Here is a 17,648-nt window from a genome sequence, read left to right as displayed (position 1 = left end):
ATATATTTATTTTACTAATATAAATATTCTAATTTACTTCTTTGATAAAGTAACCAGCTTTATTAATCTTATTGTAATTGAAATCTTTTTTTGTTTGTTTCTTTAAACAGGAACTTAACCCTTAGTAAATTCTACAACATCAAGCTGAATATATATTCTTTAAAAGATGCTTTCAAATAACAATTTTGAAAAATGCTACACCAAAATATTTATGAGAACAGTCACAGCTGATTTTCAATTACTCCCTGAGGACAGATATATCAGTAGTTTATACATACTAGTCAAGAAATCTATGTAGTAATATTTCATAGAAGCAACTTGCAAAATACTAGAATTCTGTGTTCATTATTAGAGTTCTACTGCCCTCTGCCGATTGCTACACCCTGCATCTACAGGACAAGGAATCTATAGGAACAGTGAGACTCCTTGCATGTTGAAAGATTGAGCACTGAAAGAGTAATGACCTCAGAGTTTCTCCATCAGAAGATCCTCATTCAATATTGTATTATATATACAACAAGGGAAATATGAATCTATATACAGTTCAAGTTTGCTTGGCTGTTTGAAATGTGAAGTGACCTTAGAAATTAAATATGTTGTGTCAAATCTGAGATTGAAGTGACTTTATTGAATTGAAGGCATTGAGTCAGTCATGGATCCAGCAATACAGAATAGTTTATCATTACTCAAAGTTTAGCCAAAGTTATCATCTGCTAAACAGACAGCCAGAATTATTTGTAAAAATCAGAGAGCAGGTTGTTATGAGAAATGTACTATGTACAAAGAACTGTGCTTTTCTCCTTTCTTTCCCCCTTTTCTTTCTTTCTCTCACCCTTTCTCTCTTCCTCTTCTTCCCCCCCTCTGTTTTCTTTCCTTCTTGCTTCCTTCTTTCTTTCCCTTTGAGTATCAGAACACTAATTACTGAAGACACAGATTATGACTTATGCAGCGTAAGACATGGGTAAAGACCCTGAGATTTGATAGCAGATGCTTGTTTTGATCCTGTTTCTGCCAATGATAAACTACCGATCCTTAGACAATTAAATGTGCTTAACTTCAATATCTTCATCATTAAATGGGAGAGGCAAATGATGGCATTATGTTATACTTGTGAATGTTAAGATGTTGAGTGCTTATGTACATTAATTATAAAGTAGATATTGTTAGTAATTATAAAAATAAAATTTGTGAAAGAATTTAGTTATTATGTATGTAATGAGCTTAGGAAAGATTTAGTAAATATGAAGTTCAAGCAAATATAGATAGATAGATAGGTAGTATTCATTACTCCTAAAATATATTATTTTTGATATTCAGTAGGCTGGCCCATCATTTGAATGTAGTATACGCCATAAAATTTCTTCTAATGCAAAAGTAAGATATATGAAGTTTGTGAGTGATATGATTTACGAATGTTGAGAACTTTCTTCACTGATTCAAAAATAATGCTTCCTTCTGTCATATCACAGTAGATAAAGTCTCAGGGTGCAACTTTGTCAAGATTTTGAGCAGTAGGTGCACTCTTTTCTACTGGAGTGGCATTGCTTCAGGGAAAAATAGGTGTAGGTTTGATTCTAAACCAAGAAAATAAAGCAGCTAACACAAGAAAGGGGGAAACACAATTCTTAGTTTCCCGGTGCTTAGAGATGCTGTTTACATAATACTGTAGTCTACTAAATATGTAATACCACTATGTCTAAAAAATGCACCTACATTAAGAACAACTTGCTCCAAAAAAACAGATGCTAACGATTATCTGAGCCAATGTGTTGCCTCAATGCTGATGGCTGCTGCCTGACCCAGGTGATGGTGGCCGAACATTGCTACATCAACTGACTCTTTCCTGAGTTCTCTGCAGCATGTGATGCAGTTTGATAGCATTTTGGCTGTACTAGACCTCATTTTTTCCAAATAGAGGTAATCCTCTCAAACTCTGTGCAGCTTTATTAGTTAAGTATATGTGATACTCTATCTTCTTCATTGTCATTGCAACAATACTTATGGCATCTTCAACAGGAATAGAATCCATGTCAGCATTTTTTTGCTTATGTATAAGAAGTAACTTCTTACCTGTGAAAATTTTATCATGAGATTACAATATTTAGTCACATCTTCATGTTCCACTTCTTTTTTTAGAAACTTTTTATTTAATGAGTATGAATTTCATGAGTACACCTATAGGAATACAGCGATTCTTCCCACCATACTCGCCCTCCCACCCCCTACCTCTCCCATTCTTCCTCCCTCTCCCATTCCCAATCCCATTCTCCATTAAGGTTCATTTTTAATTAATTTTATACCAAAATATCAACTTTATACTAATCAAAGATTTCAATTATTTGCACACATGCACATACTAAATAAAAAAACTGTTTGAGAACAAGTTTTACAGTTGAATCTCATAGTGCGATTCATTTAGGACAGAGGTCCTGCATGGGGAATAAGTGCACAGTGACTCCTGCTGTTAATTTAGCAATTAAAACTCTTATGTATGACATCAGTGATTACCCGAGGTTCTTGCCATGAATTTCCCCAGGCTATGGAAGCCTTTTGAGACCACCATCTATGTCAGTATTTAGGCAAGGCCAAAGGCAAAGTGGAAGTTCTCTCCTCCCTTCAGAGAAAAAGTACCTCCTTCTTTGATGGCCACTTCTTTCCACTGGGGTCTCACTCATGGAGATCTTTCATGTAGACATTTTTTTAACCACAGTTCCTTGGTTTTCCATGCCTGAAATGCTCTCATGGGATTTTCAACCAGACCAGAATGCCGTAAGGGCTGATTCTGAGGTCAGAGTGCTATTTAGCATGCTCCACTTCTAATTCTAGTTATCTTACTGTCTCCACCACATCTTCAGTTACTTCCTTCACTGAAGTCTTAAACCCCTCAATCACTCATGAAGATTATGATCAACTTCTTCCAAATTCCCATTATTGTTGATAGTTTGATGTTCTTCCAGGAATTATAAATGTTTTTAATGGCATATAGAATTGTCAACCCTTTCCAGAAGGTCTTCAGTTTAATTTGCCCAGCCATCAAAGCAAGCAGTAGCCATGGCTGCTATAGCCTTACAAAAAAGGGTTTCTTAAATAATAACTTTAAAGTCAAATTACTGCTTGATGCATGGGCTACAGAATGAACACTGCATTAATAGGCATGAAAACAATGTTAATCTCACTACATTTTCATCAGAACTCTTGGGTAGCTATATCAATGAGCAGTGATATTTTGAAAGGAAACTGCTTTTTCTGAGCAGAAGACAGGTCTCACCAGTAAACTTAAACTACTCAGTAAATCATACTGTAAATGGATGCATTATCATTCAAGCTTTGGTGTTCCATTTATAGTCAATGGCAAAATAGATTTAGTATAGTTCTTGAGAGATCTAGGATTTTCAGAGTAGTAAATGAGCATTGACCCCATCTTAAAGTCACCAGCTGCATTAGCCTCTAGCAAGAGGATGAAACTGTCCTCGGAAGCTTTGAAACCAGGCGTTGACTTTTCCTCTTTAGCTATGAAAACCCAAGACAGCATCTTCCAGAACAAGGCTCTTTTGTCTGTTTTGAAAATCTCTGTTTAGTGTGGATACCCCATAAATTATCTCAGCTAGCTCTTCTGGGTGACTTGCTACAGCTTCTACAATAGCACTTGCTTCTTCACCTCATTTATTATGAAGACATCTTCTTCCCTTAAACCTCCCCTTGGCTCTAAACTTTTTCGCTGAAGCTTTCTCCACCTCTCTCAGTCTTCACAAAATTAAAAAAGTTAGGGCTTTGCTCTGAATTAGGCTTTGGCTTAAGGAGACACTGTGATTTGTTCAGCCATCCATCTAAGCCACTAAAACTTCTTCCATCTCAGCAGTAAAGGCTGCTTTTGCTTTCTTATCATTCATGTGAAGCACTTTTCAAGAACATATTCCCAATTAAGTGTGTATCTATGTTTACTTTAAAGATGATATTTATTATTTTAAATTCATGTTTGCTTGCTTTATTTATGCCTTAGGTTTTTATAACACCTTATTCTTGAAAAATACATAAGAATCCCTTGATTTTTCATCTTGAAGATTTACATATATTTTTAAAAGCATTTAAAGGGGTGGTGGTTGGAAAGATAATTGTCAAAGGACACAAAATTTAATTAGAAAGAATAAGTCCAAAGGATCTCCTGGACAGCATAGTGACTATAGTAGATAACAGTGCATGTAGAATATATGGGAGGATATATGTCAGTTAGTTCAACAAAGCCACTGCACCATGTATACATAGTTCGAAATCTCATATTGTATACAATAAACATATATTACTTTAATTGCTATTTTTAATATAAACTAAAAATGCATTCCATGTTATTCTATATGAAGTTTTTAATGTTCTGAGTATAGATATTTTTGACTCTTACTAGTATTCTGTTTTTTCTAAGTATTTTGGAATTTTTGGATGACAAGCTCTTTTTGATAGAGAAGTATTGTTATTTATTTATTCTGATTCTCTACTTTTTTACATTCTTGTATAAAAAATTAGACCTTAAAATGAGAACAAAGACTTATAATTAACGGCATTCCATACTTCCCGTGTGTGATTATATTGAGTATATTGAAAATGACATTAAGCTAGTGGATGGTTTAGTCACTTGTTTGTTATAAGACTCTGTCTGCTTCCTTCTGGGATCTTATGCTTATAACTTGCTAAAAAAAACTGGCTTTAAGTGGTGAACAGCAGTAAGGACTAAGCCAATTTTTGTATTTCCACATGAAACAAGATTGGGACAAAAAACAAATTAACAAATTGATTCTGGAAATAGAGGTTCTTGAAAGGTAAGATGATGAACCCATCAAAATACTTTATAAGACAAAAGCTTTCTAGTCAAAACTTGTGTTTATGTCTTGCCTTGATTGCATCTACCAATCGAAAGTCACCATGTTATCAATATTGCCTTCATTCAATGATGCTTTGCCTTGCAAGATCCACCTTAAAATAATTTATCCTGTGTTCATCAGTTGTAAAATTTTTCTTCTGTGGATTTTCCTTTCCAAGATATTTCCAAGATAAAATGTTCATATGGTGCTCTTGATAAAGTCTGTTTAATGAATGCATTCTGATTTGATTAGTAAGTCCTTCAGGTGGTGTTTGGAAAAATCTATAGTCACAGTCACAAGGACAAGAACTGGGAAAGGCACAGATCTTTTCTTCTCAACTTTGGCTGTCCATTGTTGTCTCTGCCCATGTGTGAAATTTTCACAGGGATACACACATGCTTCTGGGGTCTGTGCAATCTCTTTTTGCAGATTGGAGGCTCAGGGATTTGTTTTTGAGTAGATTATACATAAATGTCTGTAATCCTGGCTTGCAAAACAAGTACCTCAAAACTAATAGACTTCTAGTCTATGTGTTTGCAGAAACTAACAGCCAAGGGTCTTGTCTAGTCATAGATCTTGAACTTGTCTTAATCCTTTTCCATTGCTGGCCTCTGAAACTGGCCCACTTCTTTCCATCAGTTGAAAAGCAACTATCTTAGAGCTATCCAGAACAATAGAGAGTGGGAAGCAACACCTTCCATCTAATCTGTGATCTGGACTGGGTTCCAATATCTGGGCAATATTGCTTGAGTCAGACAGAAGGCCCTATACAAAGGCTCAGGTCTCAATATTATCTGCTTATGTTTAGGGCTTAGCAACCTTGGCTTTCCTGCACTGTGGGACTCAAAACCGCTTGACTCACATTCCAGTTTATTTAGATTGCAGAATGCAGGTGAAGAGAATTTCCCCCAACAGAACACATTTCCTTCCATCCGTACTTAAAATTCCCTCATCAGGGTTTATCTCTTATCAGTTGTTTTAAAGTTACAAACTGTAATCTGGCATTAACAAATTTGATTTTTTTTCTGATAGGTTCTACTACAATTGTGACTCTTAATATTTGATTTGCTTTCCAAATTATCAGAGTTAAGAGTTTTACCAAATTGGGTTAATGGTCGTAGGTTTCTGTTTCTGTATTTTCAGCTTCTGATCCCAGCCAGGTAAGTCAGTCAGTCACTCACGATTGCTTTTATAGTTGTCTGAGCATAGTCCTTTATGTATATGTACATATCTTAATTAGACATCAAATATAAGGGCTAAAAAACTAGACGTATCTTTCCTTCTGATGCAATAGTCAGGTGCAGAGAGTAGATGCAGGTTGGGAGACTTCTCTGCCATCCTCAGCAAGGGGCTACCCTGTGCAGGTTTTTAAGGTAGTGTTTGATGTTCTCACCAGCTTCCAGATAGTAGAAAGGGGAAAAGAAATGCCCAAGTACACACCCAACTATTCCAAAGGCATAGTTCAAAACTGACATCTCTTTCTTCTTTTCCTTTATATTCTCCTCTGGTTTGCTCTGCATAACTTGGATTGACTTTAAACTTGAACCTTGCCCTTACAGGCTGTTTAGAGTGAGCCTTTTAGGCAATATGTCTTTATCCTGGTGGATGCCTAAAGCCCAAGTGTCTGAACTGTGACCAGGGGCCCCTCTCACAAGAAACTTGTTTATCCTGACAGAGGTATTGTGGCTCTTGTCTGATCTGTGTTCGAGTTATTTCTATCCATAGAACCACTCTCTGGTAGAGCCTTGTCCAGGAGGAGGGTGGAGTTCAGGTGTATTAGTCAGGCAAGACACAAGAAGGAAATACAGCAAACACTTGAGATAGCACAAGCCATTTTTATTACTTGCAGATCCCAGGGAGAAGAGCACAGCACACCCAACAGGGCAGCAGGAAGAGGGAACCACCTGGACACTCATGCACCACCAGCGGGAGGGCAGCAAGAGAAAAAGCAAAGGAAGGAGCTGAAAGCGGAGGCCTTTACCAGGATCCAGGGTATTAACCAAGCAGGTCTCCCATTGGGGGTTATAATTCATGGGCTTAGAACAGGCACGCTTGAGTTCCATAGAGTGTGTATGTCACTAAGAGGTGATCTTTGAGACATTATCTGCAGTACGGGGTCCATGGATAAAGCCAAGGAGATTGTATCCAGCTGTCCTGTGGTCACAGGAGAATGTGGTCACAGGAGATAGTTGTATAAAGCAGGTATGGAGGAGAACCACATTGAGGAACTGGGGTGAGATAGAGCAAAGGAAACTGTATCCAGGGTAACTAAGCCCTGCTTCTGATATGAGACATTCCAGGTTATATTTAAAATGGATACTGAAGAAACATACAGTCACAGATTCTCCTTGACTTAGGATGGTGTTATATACTGATAAATTCATCATAAATAGAATATAATCACTCAGTTGAAAATGCATTCAAGGCTCCTAACCTGCAGAATGTCATAGCTCACCACCATAAAACACTGTAGAGCTTGGTTGTCTACCATTGTGATCAGGTGGCTGATTAGGAGCCACATCGCACTGGTGCTCCCCAGCATCTAGAGAGAGTACCACACTGCATATCCTAAGCCTGGGAAAATATCAAATTGCGTAAGTCCAAGCACTGCTAGTGAACCTGTATCACTTTTCACCAAAGTCAAAAGCTTCTAAGTGAAACCATGAGAATTCACTACACACTTGTATCCTATTTGTAGGAATTCACTACATGTTCACATCCTATTGGCTATAACAAGCCACAAAGAACATTGGGGAATTTATTATTTTTTTAGTAATGTGGCCACAGAAAGAGCTAACACCCTGAAGAAAAAGAGAAAATAGATATTTGAGGTTAACCAGAAGTATCACATTGGGAGTCAACAGTATCAAGGTAAAAATTTCATGGAAAGTAGAATTAAAAGATGTTTACTTTGATGCAATATTTTTCTTTTATTTCTTATTTATTTTACCCCCAAACAAACCTTTTATTTAAGGAATACAGAATGCATGCATTTCATAAGTACAATTTAAGAATATAGTGATTCTTCCCATCATACCCACCCTCCCACCCACTCTCCCACACTTCCTCCTCCTCTCTCTCTCATTCCCAGTCACATTCTACAATAATATCCATTTTCAATTAATGTGATACACAGAAGACCAACTCTATACTAATTAAAGAGTTCAACAATTTGTACGCAAAAAAAAATTAAAACAGTTTCTCAAAGTTGAGACAAGGGCTATTCAAAGTCATTGCATATTGAAGATAATTTCGCTTTTTTTTAGAAACTTAATTAAATTTAAAGGAACACCCAAGAATGATACATCTTTTGTGAGCACTTAGACATAATTATAATACAACCCTTTGAGGACAGAAGTCCTGCATGGGAAGCTAGTGCACAGTGACTCTTGTTGCTAATTTAATAATTAACACTCTTATATATGATGTCAGTGATTACGTGAGGCTCTTGACATGAGCTGCCAAGGCTATGTTAGCCTTTTGAGTCCACAAACTCTGTCAGTATTTAGACAAGCCCATAAGCAAAATGGAAGTTCTCTCCTCCCTTCAGAGAAAATAACCTCCTTCTTTGATGACCACTTCTTTCCACTGGGGTCTCACCCACTGAGATCCTTCATGTAGGATATTTTTTGCCACAATGTCTTGGCTTTCCATGCCTGAAATGCTCTCCTGGGCTTTTCAGCCAGACCAGAATGCCTTATGGGCCAATTCTGAGGTCAGAGTGCTATTTAAAGTGATTGTCAATCTATGAGTCAGTTGTGTGGACTGCTTCCCATGTTGGAGCATTCCCTGCTTTTTGATTCTATCTGGTATTATTAACAGACTTTTAATCCTATCCATTTCATCACTTTAACATTTAAGATGGTATTTTTGCCACCCAGCCAAAGGGGATTTGCAGTCCCACAGATGCAAAAAATTTTTTAGAACTGTGCATAGTGTTTTCATAATGGCATTTTCCATAAACTTTTTGAAAATGCTTTGCCAACATAAAAAACAGTGGGCAGCTCTTTTCTCCAGTCAGACATTTCACTTCTATAGAAGGAAACTGTAAGGTTTAGTTTCCATTAAATTCTCCTTCAAAGAGTAAATTTTGTATCACAGTCCCTTACCATTTGCATCCGTCCTCTAAAAATTTTTATTGGGGAAGCAGGTGATTAATGCAGCATCTAAGTTGCCATGTGGGATGTTTGTTTCTCATATTGGAGTGCCTGAGTACCAGTTCTGTCCCCACTTCTGCTTCTAGGTTCCTGCTAAAAGCACCCCTGGATTCCCAGCATCCACAGGGGCTACCCCAATTGATTTCCAGGCTCCTCACTTTGGCCTGGCCCAGTCCTGGTCGTGGTGGGCAGCTGGGGAATGAACCAGCAGTAGGAAGGCTTTCTGTCTTTCTGTCTATCTCTTTCCCTGTCTCTCCCCCTTTTAAATAAAGCAAAAAAAGTAAATAAAAACTTTAAAATCACCAAAATTTTAGTTGAATCAGTATTACTAATGGGATTGATGGATTTTTTTTCTGGAATGTCATGCCTAAAATGGTCAACATCACAAATTGTTTCTCCCATAATGGAAAATGGAGATTTGTATGTAAGTGTATGAGTTTGCAGGAAAATCATGTCTGCCACAGAACTGAAATAACTGAACTGATGGAGGGGACAAGGAGGGGACCATGTACATCATGAAGAGAGGGCAAAGTGGGTGTTTATTGACAAATCTCCAATGTTTGTAAGTCCCATTTCAATATTCTGGGCTTTGTTTCTGTGAGATTCCTCAACACCATTCAGTAAAAGTATACTTTTTGTTAAAGAATTAAGTATTTCCTTATCAGCAACTATTCTGATTTAAGAAGTCTTACTGCAATCTCTAGTTTTCTCATTATAACTCAGAGAAATATATACACAAACATCATAATGTAGGTGTTTAACACATGGTACCAGAGCAAGGATGATGAGACAGTTTATCTATGAAGAACAGGAAAGGCTCCGGGGTGAATATAACTCTTGAACTTGGCCTTGACAGGCAATAAGATTTTATCACTTAGAGTTGGAGAGTCAAGAGAACCACAGGGTATGGCAGAGTTTTTCAGATGACAGCATGTTTACAAAGCAGAGAGTAATTCCATCTGTACAGAGCTTTGTTTCACAAATACAATATACACTGATGAGTCTCTTTTCAAGTCTCAGATTTTGGTATAGCATGAGTTTAGTATTTCTGACCTGAAATGTTTAGTCACTGAAAGCACTAGAAATGTATTTTATTAAAAGATTTATTTATTTATTTGAAAGGCAGAGTTACAGAGAGGCAGAGGTTGGGGGGGGGGGGTGTCTTCCATTTACTGTTCAATGTTTCCTCCCCAGATGGCCACAATGGCCCGAGCTGGGCTGATCCGAAGCCAGGAGCCAGGAGCTTCTTCTGGGTCTCCTACGTGGGCACAGGAGCCCAAGGATTCCGGCCATCTGCTGCTGCTGTCCCAGGCCATAGCAGAGAGCTGGATTGGAAGTGGAGCAGCTGGTACTCAAATTGGTGCTCATATGGGATGCTGGCACTGCAGGTGATGGTTTTACCTGCTATGCCACAGCACTGGCCCCACAGAAATGTATTTTTAATATACAAGGCAGTGCCACTGTGATGATTAAGGAAGGGCTATATGACATACATAGAATTCTAAAAATTCCTAATTGCCCTTGTTTTCTTTTGTTTTGCCTTTTCTTAGGTGGGATATTGTATAAGAAAAAAGTGTTCTTCCTAAGAATTTCCTCTTTGAGTTGATTCAAGTAATTGTGACCATGTTGCTACGTGCAGAACAGTGTGGTAAATAATGCAAAGACTAAAAAATATTCTTTGTACTATCAGTGATTTTTATTTTCCTTCACTAGCAAAAAATTTCATTTTGGAAGTCAGAATGACTTCTGCTTCTAACTGATGAAATTCCTCTTAGACTGTAGTCAATTGTTATCCAATGTGGCAAACCAGGTGGCCTGGTCCTGCAAGAAATTTCACCAAAAAATACCCAAAGTAGATATGCAGCTTCTCATCTGGCAGGCTGAGTGATCTGGACGGCGTGCCAGACTGGTTACTGGCTTATTTTGTTAGCTGGAGATCATGACTGTTTAGTGTACTGTATTAATCATAGTTGTGTTCAGTTTGGTTGTGACTGTCTTCAAAGGTACAACTTGGAACATTAACATGCTAATTAAAACTCGATTGTTGATAACGACTGTGGAAATAGGCTTGCTGCCTAAATACCAAAGAAAATATAAACATGTTTCAACTTCTTCCAAGATACCTTTGAAAAAGAAGTGCATTCTTAAGATGCAGAGACACTAGAAGGTTCTTCTTCTGAGTTAAACACTGATAGAACCAGCTGTCTATTTGACATCTCTTCTCCCTCTCTCTCTCTCTTTCTCTCTCTGTCTCTCTATCTCTCTCCTACTTATCTATCACTTAATGTGGCTAAAACTGACCTGTTGATCTTACTCAGTCATGGCCAATTTAACATTTTCATCTCAGTACATTGTTTCCCTATGTGCCGAGGTGCAGATGCCAAAAGCCTGCAAATAATCCCCAGCACAGCTCTCCATCTTTCAGATAGAGACAGGCAGGTCTACCTGTGCTACTGGCGATTTACCTCTCAACTTTTCTCCAAGGCCGTAACTACCATTTTTTGTTTAAGCTTTACCTCTCTCCCGAATGACTGGGCTAATTTCCCAATTCTCTCTATCTCTATTCTTGTCACTCTCAATCTTGTCTATATACAGCTGTGGGAAGATATTCTAAGGCATTTTTTTGGACACGATGTCTCTCTTTTTCAGTGTCTTTGATTAGCATCTCATTCACTAGGTCAGAAGACATTAAAAAAAATTCTTTGTCCTGGCCTTGTATGCCCTGTGCCTTGCTCGCTTCCCTAGATTCTTTTCATCTTACCATCTCTCTTCTACTCAACAGAGAACTCAGAGTGGACATAGGTGGTGGGAATTTGAAAAGCATTTCCTGAACAAGTTTTTACAAGTGGAAATTTTTTGAAATTCTCACCTTTAACTCCTTCCAAATATTATGGACATTCATGGGCTTCCAGATCACTTTTGCTTGTTAACAGAACTTGACAATGATTTACAGATTGATTTTTCCTTTGAGAAATCATTGTGGATTTTCTTTACACTGCTGATTTTCCTAATTCTTGACTTCAGGAACTCTAGTAGATATTATTGGTCTTCCAATCTACTATTCGTGACCATTTGATAAAATCTCACCCAGAAATATTTCATGCATTCATTCTTAGATTTAAATATTCCCATTTTTCTCAATATTTCATCCCATCCTTCTTTTTATTTTTATTTTACAATTCTCATTAAGTTCTTCAATTTATCATCCCTCAATTCCTTCTGTTTTTAAGCCCTGTTTTGTAATTTTCGTTCTCACCTACATCAAATCTCATTTTCAAATGCTTAAAAAAGCTTTTGCACCAAGACCTTTAATCAAGCAAACATCTGTAGAAATATTTCTTATCTGCTAAGCCTATGACCTTGGCAGACTGCTTGAGCCTTGCTTATTCCACACTCCAGCTGCTTTTTCTCTGCTTGAGCTGCTTTTGGCAACTAGTAGAAAATTACCACTGAAAATGCTTCATCTCGGACCTCAGCTTAACTTCTCGGTGTTTAATCTGACTTCCAGTCAGTGCTAGCAGGAGACACTCCACCTATTCACAGCTTTCTTCAATTTCCCTATCTAAATCTGTCTCTTGATTCTTATATATTAAAGTTTTTCTCCTTTTCACTTCAAGAACCATGCACAAAATTTGGCATAGAGAATCATAAACATTTGTTTTACTCAATAATTCTAAACCTTGGGAGTGCATTAGAATTATTTGAGAGCTTTTAAAAAACACCGGTGCCAGAATTCTATCCCAATCCAAACAAATAAAACTTTAGGAATAAGACCCAATATGGGTGTTTTGAAGACATCCCCAAGAGCTAATCATCAGGGAGAAGTAAGAAACGTTGGTCAGTGATGGGGCTGGCAATGAGTTACAGCAGCTCAAGCCACCACTTGGGACACCCACCTCCCATACTGGAGTGCCGGTTCAAGTCCTGGCTACCCTGCTTCCAGTTGAGCTCCCTGATAGTGTGCCTGGGAAGCAGAGGATGATGGATGATGGCCCAAGTATTGGACTTCCTGCCATCCCCAAGGCAGTCCCAGATGGAGTTCTGGGATCTTGGCTCCAGCCTAACTCGGGCCCTGCAGGCATTTGGGGAGTGAAGTAGTGGATACAAGGTCTCTCTCTCACTCTCTCTACAGCTCTCTCTGTCACCCCACATTTCCAACAAATAAATACATAAACCTTAATTTTTTTAAAAAAAGGAAACAATATTTCGCTCAAGTTAGATGTTCCAATCTTACAAATGATTAGAATAAGTCAAGGATATTTGTGTGAATGTGGTGGTTATATATTTACATCATCCAGCTAATGAGGTCTTAGGAACCTCCGAGTGCCCTAGGTGAATTACTGCGTACTCCGTAGAGAAACGGCGTTACATATGCAGGTACAGAGGTGATCATCAAAGCGATATCTATAAACCTGCTGAGAAGTGCCTTTTCTGTTCCTTCCCTGAGGCTTCAGGAAGCTGCACTTACATCTTCATTGAACAAACTTGTTGAAGGTGGGCAGATTGGCAGGCAGCATCTCTTAAACGCTGGTATTTGAACTTGGCCTAGGCAAGCACCTCTTGTAATTTACTTGAAACTTGGCTGGAAGAAGATGATTTTATACTTGGGCTAGGGATGAAGGGAACTTCTGTTTCCTCCTGGAATCTACAAAGGATAAGAACATTTGCTGGTATGCTCTTCCTCCCTTCCCTGGAAAATAAAGAAAACCGCATTATGCTGTTGCTGCACTTGGTTGGGGCGTGCTGAGCCAAGAAGCAGTGTTTGCCCCCTGCATCCTGCGGCCTGCTGCCGGAAGCTTGGAATACAGCGCATTCTCATAAGCTTGATTTGTTTCTACTCATCCGACAATGGCATGTGCCTCATAACCGACTTTACTAAATATTTCCAAATTCCAAAGCACCGCCCCTCTTTCATACTGCCAAACCTTCAGCAGAGAGTTAAATCTTGGAGCACCGGAACTTCACATAGGATCATCAAGTCATTTTGTCTATTTAGTTATATACTGTCTTAAAAATCCATAATACTTGATGAATCTCTGTATGGAATATCACAAAGAAATGGAGAAAAATATTATAAACAGGCAGTAATCTAGCTATCAATCTAGGACAAACTTTAAGGAAATTGTCTCATGGGAAAATAGACAACTGAATACCTCAATTTTTATTTCAACTCCCTGTAAAGTTCCTAAGAGTTAAAAACGAGATTTTATAGATTATTTTTAGTAGCAAATGATGGCTTTTGGCTTTTTGTTTGTTTGCTTAATATGTCAGATGACATTCTGAACTAGATGTTTTAACAATTTTAAAATGCCTGAGATGTGTGCCTTCTAAGTAAAATTTCTAGAATAATATATAATTATACTGTCAAGAGAAAGCACCTTGATATATAAATTCATTCAAATCTTATAAATATTCAGATATTTTATTATCATATAATATTTGAAATACACCAATTCAGGCTACAAATTTTTAAAATTATTTTATTGGCTAAATTATAGGCACAAAATACTTTGCACATATTATGTGAGAAATTACTTTGAATTGATTATTTAATATTTTTAATATAAACCATATTTTTATCTTACAACATTCTCAACAGAATTTTTATTTAGCTATGCCTTTATATTTACAATAACAGTTATGACTAAATGATACTCATAGATTCCTTATTAGCAACTATGTCTGAATTGATACATTCCACATCTTTTATTTTTACTTAGTTTTTAACAGATTCAGTGTGATTCGTAGATACAATGCTAAGAACATAATGAAATCCCCTTCTTCCCTCCCTCCCCATCTCCACCTCTTGTTCTCCTTCCTTCTCTCTTTCTCTTTTTTTTTTTTTTTGTTTTTGGATAATATATTTTAAAGTTATAGTGCAGTAAAAAGGCTTAACACTTCACAGAATAAGAAGTTTAACAAGTAAAAAGCAAAAAGATCCTAGTTTAGTGGCTCTTCTAAAAATCTATTTATTTATTTGAAAGCCAGAGGTCTAAAAAGAGAGGGAGGAACACACGTACACACACACGCACACACACAGAGCGCGTGCGCACGAGAGAATCTTTCATCCTTCCATCCTCTTGTTCACTCCCCAGATGGCCAGTGCCAGGGCCAGACATTCCATCCTGGTCTCTGCATGGGTGGTAGGGTCACAGCCTTCACAGGCACATTAGCAGGAAGCTGCATAGAAAGTGGAGCAGCTGAGATTCAACATTCTGATATGGGATGCTGGATTGCAAGCAGCAGCCGAACCTACTGTGCCACAGTGCTGCCCTATACACTCCATACCTTTTATTGCTTTTCTCACTTGGCGTATTAAGATTATGAATTTTTATGTGGTAAGGGAGATATATAGGTAAAAGGAGAAACTTTAATGAGGAAGGCAATTGGGAAAAAATATGAAAATATTTCACAATGGTAATGGAGCACTAGCCTTTAACTAATCAAAAATATTTTATCTTATAGCATTTATTTATTTATTTATTTATTATTTTTTTGACAGGCAGAGTGGACAGTGAGAGAGAGAGACAGAAAGGTCTTCCTTTGCCATTGGTTCACCCTCCAATGGCCGCCGCCGCCGGCGCGCTGCGGCCGGCGCAACGCGCTGATCCGAAGGCAGGAGCCAGGTACTTCTCCTGGTCTCCCATGGGGTGCAGGGCCCAAGCCCTTGGGCCATCCTCCACTGCACTCCTTGGCCACAGCAGAGAGCTGGCCTGGAAGAGGGGCAACCAGGACAGAATCCGGCGCCCCGAGCGGGACTAGAACCTGGTGTGTCGGCGCCGCAAGGTGGAGGATTAGCCTAGTGAGCCGCAGCGCCGGCATCTTAGAGCATTTTGATTTATTGCCTGTTATATAGCTCTTCATTAAAAGGAAATGTCATGATTTTGATAAATTATGATTACATAATGTGATAGCACTAGGAATTTTTTTTTTAAATTTATTTGAAAAACAGGCTTACAGAGAGACACAGAGATTCTCCTTCTGCTGGGTCACACTCCAAATGGCTGCAATGACCAGAAAAAGGAGCAATGGCTGAGCTAGGCTGAATCCAGGAGCCTGGAGCATACTTGAAATCTCCCATGTGGGTGGCAGGCACCCCAGCAGCTGGACCATTCTTTGCTGCTTTCCCAGGAACGTTGACAGGGAGCTAGATTGGAAGTGGAGTAGCTGGGATTGGAACCAGTACCCATAGGGGATGCCAGCATTACAGGTGGCTGCTTAACTTACCACACTACAATGCTAGCCCCAGTGGTAGGAATATTATGTTGTGTGAAGCACTTTGGAAACTAGAAGGAAGAAAAGGGCAGGGACCTCTATCCTGAGTTTCAGTGGCTGTTGGTGAGTAGAGTTTGTGTGTGACACATAAGAATGAAGGTCTTGGCTGTGTTCTCATTCAAACCAATGGTTCTTTTTGTTTTAAGATAAAAAGTTATGCTCCATAAACTTTGATGTGGCTTTGTTTGTTATATTTCTACAAAATAACCAAAATCCATTTTTTCCCTCTTTTGAGGGAAAAAAAAAATAGGGAAAATTTAATCCACTAATTGAAAGCCTAAAAATACTTACTTCAGTACAATATATTTGGAATGCAAACTTAATTCAGTTTTCTGAAATATGAATTTTTTTCTTGGTATGTGTGTGGAATCTCTTTTCCTATTGGAATTAAAACTATTCTCCTTTTCTGCCATATTGGAGGAAATCCAATCAAAACCACATGCTGATTTCAATGTGAATTTCATGACTTGGAAATGAATCAAGAAGTACCATGAGGAATGAAACTAGATTGAAATCTGAACAAGTTAAAGTTTTCAAAATCCATGCTAATTGAATATTAGCATTGAGTTAAGAATGGTTCTTGATAATTCACCTAAATTAAATCAGAAGATTTGTTCCATTTTAGCCAAATAAAATTACAAACTGGGGGTGGGCATTTGGCCTCGCAGTAAGATCATTGTGTTCTGCATCATAGTACCTGTATTCAACCGCCCGCTCCAGCTCCTGACGGAGTTCCTCGCTGCTGGCTCCAGCATTGAAGAGTAGACCAATAGATGAGATCTCTCTCTCTCTCTCTCTGTCTCTCTCTCTGTGTGTATGTTTCTGCCTTTCAAACAAATTTTTAAAAACTGGGGGCCATGTTGTGACTCAGTGGATAAAGCCACCACTTGTAGCACTGGCGTCCCCTGTCTGAGTGCTTGTTCGAGTCCCAGCTGCTCTGCTCCAGATCCAGGCCCCTGCTAATGTGCCTGAGAAAGCAACAGAAGATGGTCCAACTGCCCTCATGGGAGACCCAAGTAAAGTTCGGGGCTCCTGGTCTTGGCCTGGAACAGCTATGGCCATTGCAGACATTTGGGGAGTGAACCAGTTAATGAATGAGATTTCTCTATTAGTCTCTCCCTCTCTTTCTCTCTCTGTCATTTTGCCTGCCAAATAAATAAATAAATATTTAAAATAAATAAATAATAATATGAAAAATTCATTTCATGTAAATATATTTTCATATTTATATAATATTAATATCATTGACTATAATGTTATATAATTATATCTTGGATATTGTAATAGTAGGAATACTTTAAATATACTATGTATTATAAATACGCATTTTCAGTATTTTCTTTCCTTTCATAAAAATAAGCTG

Source organism: Oryctolagus cuniculus, chromosome 8 (genome assembly GCF_051225735.1).
Source record: "Oryctolagus cuniculus isolate XC-2025 breed Fujian yellow rabbit chromosome 8, ASM5122573v1, whole genome shotgun sequence".
Lineage (NCBI taxonomy): Eukaryota > Metazoa > Chordata > Mammalia > Lagomorpha > Leporidae > Oryctolagus > Oryctolagus cuniculus.
The sequence above is the reverse complement of the archived record's forward strand: the minus strand, read 5'-3'. Positions refer to the sequence as shown.